The sequence below is a fragment of the Lemur catta genome, chromosome 7 (assembly GCF_020740605.2).
Source record: "Lemur catta isolate mLemCat1 chromosome 7, mLemCat1.pri, whole genome shotgun sequence".
NCBI lineage: Eukaryota > Metazoa > Chordata > Mammalia > Primates > Lemuridae > Lemur > Lemur catta.
In genome coordinates this window covers 58716434-58731252 of record NC_059134.1, presented here as the reverse complement: position 1 = coordinate 58731252, position 14819 = coordinate 58716434, and the positions used below count along the sequence as shown (strand labels likewise).

At 38.3% G+C, this 14819-nt stretch overlaps 1 protein-coding gene and 1 non-coding gene across 3 annotated transcripts in view; one reads left to right on the top strand and one right to left on the bottom strand.

The window, feature by feature from the left end:
- The window catches only part of FAM168A (family with sequence similarity 168 member A), a 177446-nt gene that overhangs the window by 144186 nt on the left and 18441 nt on the right, over positions 1-14819 (bottom strand). The window lies entirely within an intron of this gene.
- Positions 9061-9167, top strand: LOC123643037. The gene has a single exon (XR_006736614.1). It is a non-coding gene; the product is annotated as a U6 spliceosomal RNA (small nuclear RNA).

The window sequence follows — 14819 nt, the reverse complement described above, 5'->3', positions numbered from 1 at the left end:
GTCGGAATTGAAAGTCCACTAAAAAACAAAAGATTACTTACTAACAGGGCGGTTCTGCCTGAACCTGGGCAAAATATTCCCTGGGCACCAGTCAAGCATATTTATCATGACATCAATTCATAAGGGCCCCAGAGAGGGGGCATTCACTGTGATATTCAGTGGGACATCACCATACTATACAGTACCCTTGTGATCAGCATTTCCAATGCCACTACTCTCTATATCTTTTATTATTTAACAGTGATGCAATGGATTGGTGCAATTAATGAAACTATGCCAACAAAAGACTTTCGGGTAGCTTTTGAAGCAATTCCAGAGTAGGCCAGGATTTCATTCCTATCAGGTATTTACTTGATATTCACCTCTATCACTCACTTAAGGTAGACCCCTCAAACATTCCTGGTATATTCTTTGGAAGGCTCAATCACATTTATTTTCCATCATATAATCATTTCCACTATGTAATCATTCACTGAGTACAATACTACTAATCTAATAGCTATCTAATAGAGCTATTTACTAAGTAAAGTTTGGAGCTAATTTACGTAGAATGCCTAAAGCACACTGGCCTGAAAAAGTATGCAATGAATTATAGCTGTTATTGTCATCATTAATAAATATTCGTGAATGCCCACTATTCTCCCAATATCGTGCTGAGAAGGGCAAAATCAATAGATACGTAAGATGTAGTGCCACCCTTAGGGGGTATACAATCTAGTTGAGAAAAAAAATTAATCATTAAATAATGATCATATATAAATATATAAGTGATCAATTGTTTGGTATAAAGTGCTGAAGGAGACCAGAAAGCTTTTCTTTATATTAACTCATGACAACCCTTTGGGCCAGGCAAGCAGAAATTATTATTCCTATTTATAGTAAAAGAAACTAAGACTAAGAGAGAAGAGTTCATAGAGTTCATTCACTTATGCATTTAACAAATCCTAGACCGCGAACTATGCTAGATGCAGAAAAGAAATCAGTTAGGACTCTTTCAGTTGTAAATGACAGAAAACTTAACCCAAACTAGTTTAAGCAAAAAGCCTAATTACTGACTTAATTAACTGAAGCCTAGGATTAGGGTAGTGGTGAAGCCTCCTCAATTCAGAGCTGAAAGTCACCTTCTCCACTTCTTTAGCCTCACTTACTCAATGTTGGTTCTATTATGAGAGAAGACCCTCTCTTCTCATGGTAGCAAAATAGCTGTAGCAGCTCCAGCCACACACCCTTCTAGTCTAGCAGAACTGGGAGGTCTTTTGTAGTGGCTCCTACAAAAGTCTTGAACATTTGGTTTAGACAAGCTTAGAAGATATATTTACATCTAAACCAATCACTGTGGCCAGAGTAATGTGATGCCCTGGTTAGCTTGGGCCTGGTTCACATAACACCAGAGGCAAGAAATTCCCACCCAAACCACATGGGACAAAGTAGGAGGGAGGTGTGGTTCCTAAAACCAACATCTGATGCCATTGCTGAGATAAGGGGGAAGCTAAGGAAGTAAGCTACAAATGTCTACCACAAGCAACCCTATGTTGTGCTCTCACAGAATATGCAGTTGGGGCAATTATTCTCAAGTACAGAAACTCTGGTAGAAAAAAGGGTTAGATGTACAGTTCTAGTGGGAAAGACACAAAATTGCAGAACAATGTGATAACTACTGTACAGTGAGTATGTGAACGGGGTGTCGCAGCAACCAACAGAAAGGCACTAAGGCCACAAAGACTTCCGTAAGTCTTCATAGAGGTGGTATTGAGCAAACTTAGTCCTAAAGAGAATAGGTCAGCTAACAAATCACCCAACTACAACTATAGAATCAAGTTTTCCTGGTTCCCTGTCAAAAGCTCTTTCCACTACTACGTCCTAATATTAGGAGAGGAAAATGGGCACTGAGGTCTCAATGGAGGTGATTGCCACAGAAGCTCATTTAGACCAGCTGTCATAACTGCTCAGCACTTAAATACACTGTAAAGGGCCTGTCCACATAGCAGAAGGACCACAAAGACACAGACAACCTTACAGAAGGATGTTGCAGCTAGATACAGTCATGACCAAGGCATGGAATGGGCAATGCTGTCTTTCGCCAGCTCCTTGGCTTCTTCACCTACTACCTCTTTACTACCAGGCTGCTCTTTCAACTACACATATAAAGATTGACAGCTCAAAAAGAAAAGTACCAAACACACTAAGCTAAATTGAGACTACATTATGACAAAACACGTTAAAGGAAAAACTCTCTAAATTATTTCTACACATGCAATTTATGTTCACTGAGACAGCATCATGTACCAACAAGAAGGTAGGGTTTAGGGTTTACCTCATTTGCCACCACTTACTAATTGTATAATGCTGGGCAAGTCACCTTTCTGACCCTCAGTTTCCTCGCCTGTAAAATGGGAAACATGATTATAATACCTTTCTTAGAGCTATTATAGGAATTAAAACAAGAAAAAGAAAGGGAAAGCACTTAGTCAAATTGTAAACCATCATGTAAACATTATTATGTTCCTCAACTCTTCAAGGAGAGATGTTTCAAAGTATTTATAAGATTTTATAAACAGCAGAATCCTCAATGCTCCAAAACACAGGGACTACATTTCCTTTTGGACTTAAAGCAATCTAAACTCTTGCCAGGGAAGGCTTATAAAAACAATACCACATTAAACATTGGTGATTTGTTTTAAAAGTTGGTATGCAATTAAGAGGATTCCACTGTTTCACCAGGCTCTTGTGGCATCCAATTAGGTAATAACATGAGAGAGAAGCTCTTAATTATGGAGGAAAACTTCCACAAGCCAGTGACAGGTGTGCAGGGCTCAAGCTGAGATCAAAATAGTTGACTACAGCATTAATTCTTCCCTTTCCTTTTTCCCAAACATACTTAAGTTTGAATGCAATTAGTTGAAAAGTAAACCAGACCAAATGACTGCCATATTTCAAGCTTTATTACCTTTTATCACATTAACATCCACCAACTGAGTCTTAAAGGATTAACACCAAAACAGATGGTTTAAAGCCACAATAAGTGAGCTTCAGTGATCAGAAATGATAATAGCCAAGCTGAATTTACACTCATCGCTGAGATGTTAGCATGTTTCCCTAAACTGTGCCTATCATAAATCAAAGTTATTCCTTTTCCACTTTTGTAAATAAACTTAAGAATAAAACTATCTTCAAGTCTTCAAGGGGATGCATTTTTTTCTAATTGCCTGCCTCTCCACCAAAATATAAAGCAAACTTCTTTTGTCCTTTTATGTAATCAGTAAAAATTAAAGCCAAATATCCAACATCTATTTTACAAGTTATAGACAATAGTTTTAGCAGCACCTACATAAAAAGCCAAGTAAAGCACATACCCAAAATCCAAATGGAAAAATAATTTTGCCACAAGTTTGATAATTCTAAGGTCAAAGAGTTGGACTTTTATAAATGTCAATTAAACTGTGTATGTGAATTCTAAACACACGACAGGGCAATGATGATGCCACAAAGGCACTCATTTGTTGAAATGGCCCTTTACAAGCAGGGTTACTCTTTTTTTTTTGAGACTGAGTGTCACTTTGTTGCCCAGGCTAGAGTGAGTGCCCTGGCGTCAGCCTAGCTCACAGCAATCTCAAACTCCTGGGCTTAAGCGATCCTACTGCCTCAGCCTCCCAAGTAGCTGGGACTACAGGCACGCGCCACCATGCCCGGCTAATTTTTTCTATATCTATATTTTAGTTGGCCAGATAATTTCTATTTTTTTTTAGTAGAGACGGGGTCTCACTCTTGCTGAAGCTGGTCTCTAACTCCTGACCTGGAGCGATCCACCCGCCTCGGCCTCCCAGAGTGCTAGGATTACAGGCGTGAGCCACCGCGCCCGGCCTCAGGGTTACCCTTGATTGCCAAAGAAAAGAGCTCCTGGATGGTCAGATCTCCAAATCTGGTGTTGGGAACCAACTCCTGAGAAATACGTACACACTTACACAGGAGGAGTCATCATTATAAGAAAAATACAGAATTTAGATTCAAGTAGCACTCTGTCACATACTTTACTCATTCAAGCAATTATTGAGTAGCTGCTCAATATCAGGCACAGTATTGAGTACCAATGATAAAAGCAAGATACATAAATTATTACAATAAAGTGTTACAGGTGCTATGACAATCATCAACACAGAAGAAGCATGAAGAGAAAACAGTCAATCCTAACTGGAAAAGTTAGCTTTACAGAGGAAGTGATATTGGTGCTAGACTTTTAAAGATAAAAGAAGGCTACATTTGCCAAGTTGGGAGGGGAAGAGGACCATTTGAGCAGAAGAAACAATATGAGTAAAAATTTGGCAGTATAACGGCATATGGTGAGTCCTGGGGACTGCAAGTGGTTTGGCAGGGTCGGGCTGAGAAGAGGAAGTCACTGGAGGTGACCCTGGCAGCACATGCAAGCATGGAGGCTGTTGTCCAGACAAGAGCTGCTGAGAGTCTGCAATAAGGTAACAGCTATGGGGAATGGAGAGAAAGGCACAGATTTGAGAAATGTTAAAGTGATAATATCTACACAGCTTAGTGACTAAAGGAGTATGAGAAGATAAGGAAATCCCAAATTTCCGGCTTGGGTGACTGAGAAAATGGTGGTGTCATTCACTGAGATAAGAAACATGAAGAGAAGGTTTAGGGAAGATAATGAGTTCAGTTTTGAGCCAGCCTGTGACTTTATACCAGACACTTAATATCTCAAAATCAGTTTCTCGGTTAGCAAAATAGTTATAATACCACCTACCTCAGAGGTTGTGGTGAGAATTTTAAAAGATAATAGATGGAAGAAGCATCATATTATTTTCACCATCTAGCTATGTAAGAGACCACTAATATTAATAGTATTCATTTTCCCCTTTCTTCCTTTTAGTACAAACACTCCCTGACCCTCACCCTCTGCCCAGATTTAACTGGGCACATGCAACCCAGCTGGAAACTACATTTCTCAGTGTTATTTACAACCAGGTAAGCCATGTTTCTAAAGATAATGAATGAAATGCCAGGAAAATTGATTTATACAATTTCCAGCTCATCTTTTTTTTTTAAAAGCAATTATGTGGCCTATACTCTCTCTTCTCCCTTCTCATAGACTCATCTCAAGGTGGATGTGTTAATAAGCTGTCTTTGACCATGCAGATAGGGCATTACCCTAGGACAGCAATGAGATAGAAGGAACCTGGAACTCTGGATGATTTCATGGAGCAGAACCTCTGACTACTGTGATCATAACAGACCTACCTCAGGACTGTTATATAAGAGATAAATGTCTATCTTGTTTGAGCCACTGTATGTTTAAGTTTCTTCCAGCAGCTACCCTGTAATCTAACTATATACCCTCCACACTTATAAAATCTGCAAGAAAACTGAGTGAGACAAATTTCAGGGCCCTAAAAATCCACTAGATATTGGTAGTACCTTCAAGATTGGAGAGGATACTTTCATGTGCAGCTCATAGACATAAAATGAGAAGAGTTGAATTGACATGTGCCAAGCAACAGAGCAGACCCAGGATTGCAATTTTTTATCTCCTACAGCTTCCATATTAAAATGATTAATTCTTAAAAGATATAGTAATACGTAGATTACTACCTGACACTCAAATCTACAATCTGAAACAACAGAATCAATTATAACATTCTTAAATGAGGGGTAATTTATCTGAACATAACAACCATCTCAGACTAAAATAAGAAGAGGGACTTAGGAATTCTCAAATATTTTGAACTATAATCGCACACAAAAATAACACAGAGCGGGGCAGCTGGAAAACTAAGTAGCTAGGCTGTGACATGACTGCATTTGGATGTGATATTGCCTAGAAGCTACATGAAGCAAAACTGGCTTCTTCTCAAGGGCCAGGAGGAGGCTATTAATGGAACTAGCCCCTTTATCTATTACTGTTGACATGTTTCTATCAAAAATCACATTATTTTCTTTTTTTTAATAAAATAACAAGGATATGATATATGGTTGCAGGACAGATGAGCCAAAACACTTGAGCCTATGACTTTGGCCATGTGACAGCACCTTTAAGAAAATAATTTTCAAAGGAAAAAGAATGTGCTATGGTAAATACAAGGAAACCTAGGTTCCAGTCCCAGGTTCTCCATTTTCAAACTATATGACCTTTAACAAATCAATTGGCTTCTGTTCCTCATCTGTAATTTGAGAGGCTACAGCAAATGATGATCTCTTCCAGCTCCACGAAATTCCAAAGTTTATAAATTTTCTAATGATATTAAAATAATGCTGTTACTTTAATGCCAATATTTAAGTGCAGAAAAGTCACAGAATATAGTATCACTTCAATTACTTTATTTAAAATGGACACTTAAGCAAAAAAAAAAAAAAATACTAGAAAACTAATTTGCCACTGTCATATCTTCTTTACAGAAATACAAAAGAAATACGACAAGGCAATCAAAAAGAGTCCAATACAATTAAGTTCATCCAGACATCAGAAAAATTGCTTCCTCAAGTGTTACAAAATGCTTAAATGTAATCTCTCTCTCATATGAAGGCTCTGTTATAGACAGTTACCTTACACCAGCTCAAAAGTATTAAATGCCACTATAATTAGTATTACTGTAATTTTCAAACATAATCAAATAGTGACCGAGAATGAAGCAATCAGAAGAAAGCACAGGATACAAAAGTAAACTAGCAATTTTAATATCTCTAATAATCCTAGACTGAGCCTCGACTTTTTTAATCATGCATTCCCTCAGCAACCTTTATGGAAAACACTTTCTATGCCAGTTACTAAGAAAATGGAGATCTCTCACTCACACACACACACACACACCCTGTCCTATCTACCCTCAAGTAGCTCTCAGTCTATCTACCAGGGAATTTTGTTCCTTAGATTTGAAAAATAAAAGCATACATAAAGATTTTTAAGGCTGCCTCTCATCTTCAGTTAGTCTAAATTAAAGAATCTATTTTCCACATCAAAAAGATTATTATGCATTCCGAAGAAAATAGATGTGAAGCTCTAACCAATAGCTAAAAGTATGATAGAGGGGGAAAAAATAGGGATTTGACATCAGGATACCTGGGATTTGGGGTCTAGATTCTGCCATTCAGCAAATAGATGATCTATGTAATTAATTCACTTTACTTTTCCTCATCTATAGAATAGATATGAAAAGCATAATATCTATGTCAGAGTTTTAAGGTTCAAATAAGATAGATGATATATTTTGTATATGCCTATATACTCATTCGTTCATTTTCTGAGAAAATATAGTGTAGGAGTTAAGTATGCAGGTTCTGAAGTCAGATTGCTTGGGTTCTAATCACAGCTGCATCCCTTCATAAGCAGTGAGGCCGAGCAATTACTACCTTTCTCTGAGACTCAGTTTTCACTTCTATAAAATGGGGGTAAAGAAGATTAAAACAAACATTGCTCTTGGCACAATGCCTGGCAGATGGCACAATGTCAACTAATATTATCATTATTCTTAGCTCTGTGCTAAATAAAGTGAGTAAAAAGGGGTCCTACCCCCAAAAAGCTACCTGTTTAGTATAAGAAATAGATTAGTAAAAAGAAAAAATTTTAAATCACATAAAAATACTTTAAAAAGAAAGAATCATTCAAATTTCAGTTGACATTATTCTGTATGAAGTTATTGTGATAAAGTAACTCAGACTGATTCTGACTGGGGCCTATGAAAACCCATCTCTTTACTTAATCACTGTACCACCTTCCTAGTGGGAGACAAAGGAGGTATTAAGAAAGATGCCTAAATCCGTTCTTACAAACAAATAAAATGCAGACTTAAAACTGTCCTGAACAACAACTATTTTACCCTAATACTCAAAAGAGAAGGCAATGATCCAAACAACATAATGCAGTCACTTGTAGTAAAGAAAAATTGACATCCCTCTGAAAGAAAAATGAATAAAATTAGTTTTGTACCAAAATTCAAAGACAGAAGCCTGTCTTCATATGGGAAAATCCTTAACCAATACAATGCAGCATTCGGATACACCAATAATTAAACACATTGAAAATTTGGGTTGATGTTCCACTTGGGAAAAATATCATCTGCACTCCTGAAACACTATAAACAGAATCAATTTTCAGGGAAGAGATAACTTGAATATGACCACATAAAATTAAGCTTTCTAGTCTGTAGAAGCAGATCCCCTACTTGCTAGCCACCTGCGCTTCTTTAAATGAAGATATGTCAATATAATCACCTGAGAGCCACCACTGGATTCATGTGCAATAACCACAAGACTCACTTGGAACGTTCTGCCAAAAAAGGACACACTTAACTGTTGGAGGATAGGAAGAGTTAGGAATGAAGAAAAATCTATTTTAACTTCTGTACATATTCCTAGAAGACTTAAAACTGGGAATTCAACTTGAGTGTCCTCATGAGGGAAGCTACAGCTATTAAACTCCAACCCTATTCTTTCAACCAGTTCTCCTCCACACATTGCCCAATGTCCTAAGTTTTTCTAATCAAGGAGCATCTTTCTTCCTTGTTCTATGGATCAATACTAGATCAAGATGCAAACCTCAAGTCTAAGCTCTTCCCTAAGTCCCCTTGGCCTGCCTCACAGTTGTACCCCCTCCTCACCCCATTCTCATTTCCACCATGTAGTTACATTCACTCAGTAGTTTCTCTAACCAGGAGCTCATTCTGGCCTCTTCTGGTAAAACTCATCAAAATGTCTTCTTTGGCTGGGCATGGTGGCTCACACCTATACTCCCAGTTCTTTGGAAGGCCGAGGCAGGAGGATCACTTAAGGCCAGATGTTCAAGACCAGCCTGGACAACATAGCGAGACCCTCATCTCTACAAAATAAAAATTAAAAAATTAGCTGAGCACGGTGGCACAATTATAGTCCCAACTACTTGGGAGGCATAGGTGGGAAGATTGCTTGAGCCCAGGAGTTTGAGGTTATAATGAGCTATGATCCAGCCACTGCACTCCAGGACAACAGAGCAAGACCCTAGCTCTGGAAAAAAAAAATTCTTCTTTATATAGTTCAAGTGAAATTTTAAATTTCCCTCTTAAAATGGTAGTAAATTCTGTGCTCACTTCAGCAGCACATATACTAAAATTGAAACAATACAGAGAAGATTAGCATGGCCCCTGAATAAGGATGACATGCAAATTTAAGAAGCATCCCATATTTTTTTTTTCTGAGACAGAGTTTTGCTCTGTCATCTGGGCTAGAGTGCTGTGACACTAGCCTAGCTCACAGCAACCTCAAACTCCTGGACTCAAGCAATTTCCCTGCCTCAGCCTCCCGAGTAGCTAGGACGACAGGTGCATACCACCACACCCAGCTAATTTTTCTACTTTTAGTAGAGCCAGGGTCTCACTCTTGCTCAGGCTGGTCTTGAACTCCTGACCTCAAGCGATCCTCCCATCTCAGCCTGCCAGAGTGCTAGGATTACAAGCGTGAGCCATCTCGACCGGCCTATTATTTTTTTAAATGGTAGGAAATTCTCACTAAGCCCCACCTAATCTAATTATGAAAGTCACATAATAGTTACTATCTTTCCTAGCATTTTTCAATTTAAAAGGTATTTTCACATCCATTATCTCATTTGATCCTCACAACAGATGGGAAGGTCAGCTATTATTATCTCTATCCCAAGTCTCAGAGAAAGAGTTGTCCCAAAAACTCAGCTAATATTAAGTATTAATAGCAAAGTTGAACTTTGCAAGTTTGTATGTTTACAAACTCAATGCCCTTTCCACATATAAACTCACTCTTTCGACCAAGAAAGTGTGAACAATAAACCAGCTGCCTAAATGTCCCTTAAACAAATTACCTAGCTAAAGCAACAAATTCCTAGAAAAAAAAGAACTCTGTTAAACAGTATCAGCATAATGGCACTAGAAGTTGGCCATCTTTTAATAAACCCTGCAGCAATGATGAAAGAAGCATCAAATTATCTCCTGATACTCCACTAGTAGTAGAGTTAATCAAGAAAGAAGAAAATCAACATTTATCAAGCCCCTACTATGTTAAAGGCATATAATAGACACTACCAAATACATTAACCCTAACATCTCTGTAAAGTGGATATCATATCCCTATTTTGCAGACGAGCAAAATAAGCCTCATCCAAGGGTTAAGGGTTATCCAATGATGGTTAAGAGGTTTACCCAAGATCACCCAATAAATGACAGTATCAAGATTTTGAAAACTCCAAGTCTGAGGCTATTTCCAGTAACCATACCATGCTTTGGAAACTTCTGAAGAATTCTTAAAACAGCATTATATCTGAAAGTCCTTTAATTTTGGTAAGATAATCAAAATACTCCATGTACCTTACTGCTGTCCTACACATCTGATGATAGGTACTAATTCATGTACAATATATTATTAAGCCAATTGCTTTATTATCTAAGAGTTTAATAGACACTTGAATATATCTTCAAAATGTCTCATACTATAATTGAGAACCTGGTATAAGTTTTGAATCTGGTAAACTGCCACTAATTAGCTGGGATGCCTCAATTTAGCTACTAAACTACTCTGAATTTAAGCTTTTGCATAGGTAAAATGGAAACGATATCTACCTCTCAGAGTTCTCATTAAGATTAGAGATAATGTATGTAAAACACCTAGGGCAAAGTCTAGCACGTGGTAGCTATTATCATCCTTTGCCTCTGTGGATATTCCCTGCCAAAACATGTAGATGAAAATTAATAACTCAAACATATGATATTCCAAATATAATGAGTCATTTGGTACCATAGAAAATAAATATTCAGATGACTTAAATTTTTAATTTTCATCACATATTTTGGCATTAGATAGAATTTTTTTAATCCCAGATCATCAAAACAAACCTGGGTAGTTTGCCTTGAATCCCTAAGCAGAATTTCTTCCCCTTTCAGCAAATTCTCTAGTTACCTAGTAACCACCTGCCAGCCCCAAACTAAAGAAAATTGGCTCTGCACTGGGCTAATTACCCAACCAGCCTGAACAATCTAAAACGAAGTCTGGAATAAAAGGAATTGTCAGCCAGAATGTTGCTGAAATTATCCACAACAGGAGACCTGAGAATCCAAATACTACCGGGCAGTTAGTTCCATGAGAATAAAATCACAATTTATGAGCCCTGCAAATTATACCATTATTAAAACAAACATCCCATTGAGGCTACAGCTATCAGATAAATGGCTTTATTGTCTCCATTGTTTCATCTACTGCAGCAAAGAGGTGCAAACTGAATGAGCAGTTACCAGAAGCAGTAATTTCTAGGAAATTACAATGCAGACCTCCATCTTAAAGCTCCCTTTGTGTTGGAGTGTACAGGCTCTGGAGGGGAAAGGGAGGAATGGAGACTTAACTATTCACATGCCCCCCAACTCAAAGATCCCGACAATTTTTCAAGAGAACTCACCAATTTTCCTTACATTTTCCTATTTGTTTTCCTCCCCTGTAGGTTGTTCCTGGGTTTGCCCAGGAAGAAGAATCTGAATTCAGCAAATCCACTTTATTCACTAGGAAACCTTTAGACAATCCTCCAACCCAAATAAACACAAATAGAAGAGACAAGAAAAATGGCCCCTGGTTTCCCTGGCTCCCACAATACAAAGTAACTCCAGCTAGAGCAATGAGAATGAATGAGTACAAAGGCATGGCATAGATTCCTCCCATTATTTAAAAAAAATCCCTTTACAATAACTGCTAACATCATAAACCTCAAACTACATTTACAGACTTAAATGGGAAATCTGAGACACACTACCTAACAGCTATCCTGTGCTGAACTGCATTATGGAATGGGGAAGGCAAAAGTAATCCCTTCAGTAACAGTTCAATGAATCCACCAGTCTACCAATTTTGGAAATAGAATGAATGAAACTAGCATCACTAGACATCTGCTATAAGCCAACCACTATACACACATTATTTCCAATCCTCACAACAACCTTCTGAGGTAGAACAGATATCCCTTATTGACAGGTGAGAATTAAGGCTCAGAGAGATTAAATAACTTTTCCAAGGTCACACAGCTACTAAACTAAGATTTGAATTAAAGTTTCTAACTTTAAAGTCTAAGCGCTTTTAACCTTTGGTTTTTGCTTTTTTCTTCTACCTATTAGTAGAAACTAAAAAAAAATACTTTAAAAAACATCTCCAGCCTGAGCAAGAGCGAGACCCCGTCTCTACTAAAAATAGAGAGAAATTATCTGGCCAACTAAAATATATATATATAGAAAAAAAAAATTAGCCGGGCATGGTGGCGCATGCCTGTAGTCCCAGCTACTCGGGAGGCTGAGGCAGTAGGATCGCTTAAGCCCAGGAGTTTGAGGTTGCTGTGAGCTAGGCTGACGCCACGGCACTCACTCTAGCCTGGGCAACAAAGCGAGACTCTGTCTCAAAAAAAAAAAAAAAAAAATCTGTAACAGAAAAGATTTAAATGCTACCTGAACCTTTTACAAAATTCTAACACTGGGAAAGCAGTCATAGGACGTAATAGATACATTGTCAATATAACCTCATGATACAACTCACTTGCAGAATTCTCCTTTAATTTCTCAACAAACTTGTGAAGTATGATCCTCCCCCACTTTACATGTGAGAAAACTGAGGCTCAGAAAGATTTTATGATTTGCCCAAGGCAGAATGAAAACTAAAACCCGGAACTTTGACTAGAAGCTCATTGCTTATGCAGCTTTATCACAATGCCAGACTTAAACATAGGCATAAAGAATTCAAAAATCAGCTGTGGAGTTCTTTGCTTATTTATGAAGAACATCTGTTCATAATTAATAGCATGTGGAACACTGGGCATGGGGGTGGGAAGGAAGGAGCACCAGAAAGCCCCTTAGGGCCTCAAGATGCCTAAATCTGAATTTCCCAGCTTCAAAAACACTGGAAGCCCATTCAGTGGAAGAGGACAGGAGCTCTAGGTGATAGAAATGCATTTTGGCATTGACCTACTAAATGTATTCTGGACCACCAACTGAAAGCTTGGCTGGTAATAATGGCTTCCTGGGATTGAGGGCCTACTATGTGTCAGGCACTATGATAGGCTCTTTATGTATTATACATTGTTCCTAATCTTCCTTTGGGCAGATGATAGAATCCCTATTTTATAGTAAGTAAAGTAAGGCTGAGAGATGAAGTGACTGAATCCTGATTGGTCTGACTTCAGAACCATTGTTTAATCTATAGTGATAGAAAGTAGATCAGTGGTCAATTGGATGGGGGAGAGCAGGAGGAGAGATTTCAAAGGGATGCCAGGAAATTTTGGGGAGGTAATGGATATGTTCACCACCTGAATTGTGGTGATGATTTCATGGGTGTATACACACATTTAGTAGAGACCCCATCTCTACTAAAAATAGACCATGGAGTATTACTCAGCTATAAGAAATAACAATGATACGACATCTCTTTGGTTCTCCTGGAGAGAGTTGGAACCCATTATATTAAGTGAAGTATCCAAAGAATGGAAAAACAAGCATCACATGTACTCACCAGAAAACTGGTTTCCCTGATCATCACCTAAATGCACATCGGAGAAGGATACCAATTGGATATCAGACTGAGACGGTGGGGGGGGGGGGCGGAGTGGAATGGATGCATGCCTACACGATGAGTGCATTGCGCACTATCTGGGGAATGGTCATGTTTGAAGGTGCTGACTCGGGGAGGTGGGTGGGGAGGAGATGGAGGTATGACTACATGGTGTATGCCAGGCGCACTGTCTGGAGAATGGACACGCCTGAGGCTCTGACTCAGGGGGATGGGCGGGACACGGACAATGTATATAACCTGAAGTTTTGTACCCCCATGAAGAGCTGAAATAAAATATATATATATATATATATATATATATAAAAGAAAAATAGAAAGAAATTATCTGGCCAACTAAAAATATATATAGAAAAAATTAGCCGGGCATGGTGGCACATGCCTGTAGTCCCAGCTACTCGGGAGGCTGAGGCAGTAGGATCGCTTAAGCCCAGGAGTTTGAGGTTGCTGTGAGCTAGGCTGACGCCACGGCACTCACTCTAACCAGGCAACAGAGCGAGACTCTGTCTCAAAAAAAAAAAAAAAAAAAATTGTGTCTGATCACAGAGAAGCCAGGCCAAAGAGTTTTTTCCTTAGCCAATTTAGTTTCAAGTTTATGTAAACTATTATTAAAACATCACTGTAAGTTTTAAGTACCTAAGAACAACAAACTATTTCCAAGCACTCTACAGCATTTCAGAATACACTTCCATACAAATGAATTGTTAATTATAAAATACAGCCTGGTAAAAAGATAAGCAACAAAGTCTTCGGCATCACACAAACCTGGATTGAATCCCATCCTTAATTTTTACTAGTGAATCTAGTCAGGTTTCTAACTCTGTGTCCAGTTCCTCGTTTATAAAATGAAAGTTCCAAGGAAAAGCACAGGTGTGTTTAAAAAATAATAATAATAATAATAAATAAAATGAACGTGATTTTAACAATGCTACCTATCTTAGTTCAGACTGCTATAATGTAACAGAATACAAGTATTTATTTCTCACAGGTCTGGAGGCTGGAAAGTCCAAGCTCAAGGTACTAGCAGATCCAGTATCTGCTGAGAGCCTGCTTCAGGGTTTGCAGATGGCCCTCTTCTCATTTTATCTTCACATAGTGGAGAGCACAGAGAGAGGAAGCAAGCTCTCTGGTGTCTCTTTTTATAAGGGCACTAATCCCATCATGAGGGCTCTACCCTCCTGACCTAATTATTTCCCAAAGGCCCCAACTCCAAATACCATCACATTGTAGATTATATCAACATATATTATATATTAACATACAAAGTTTGGTAGGACACA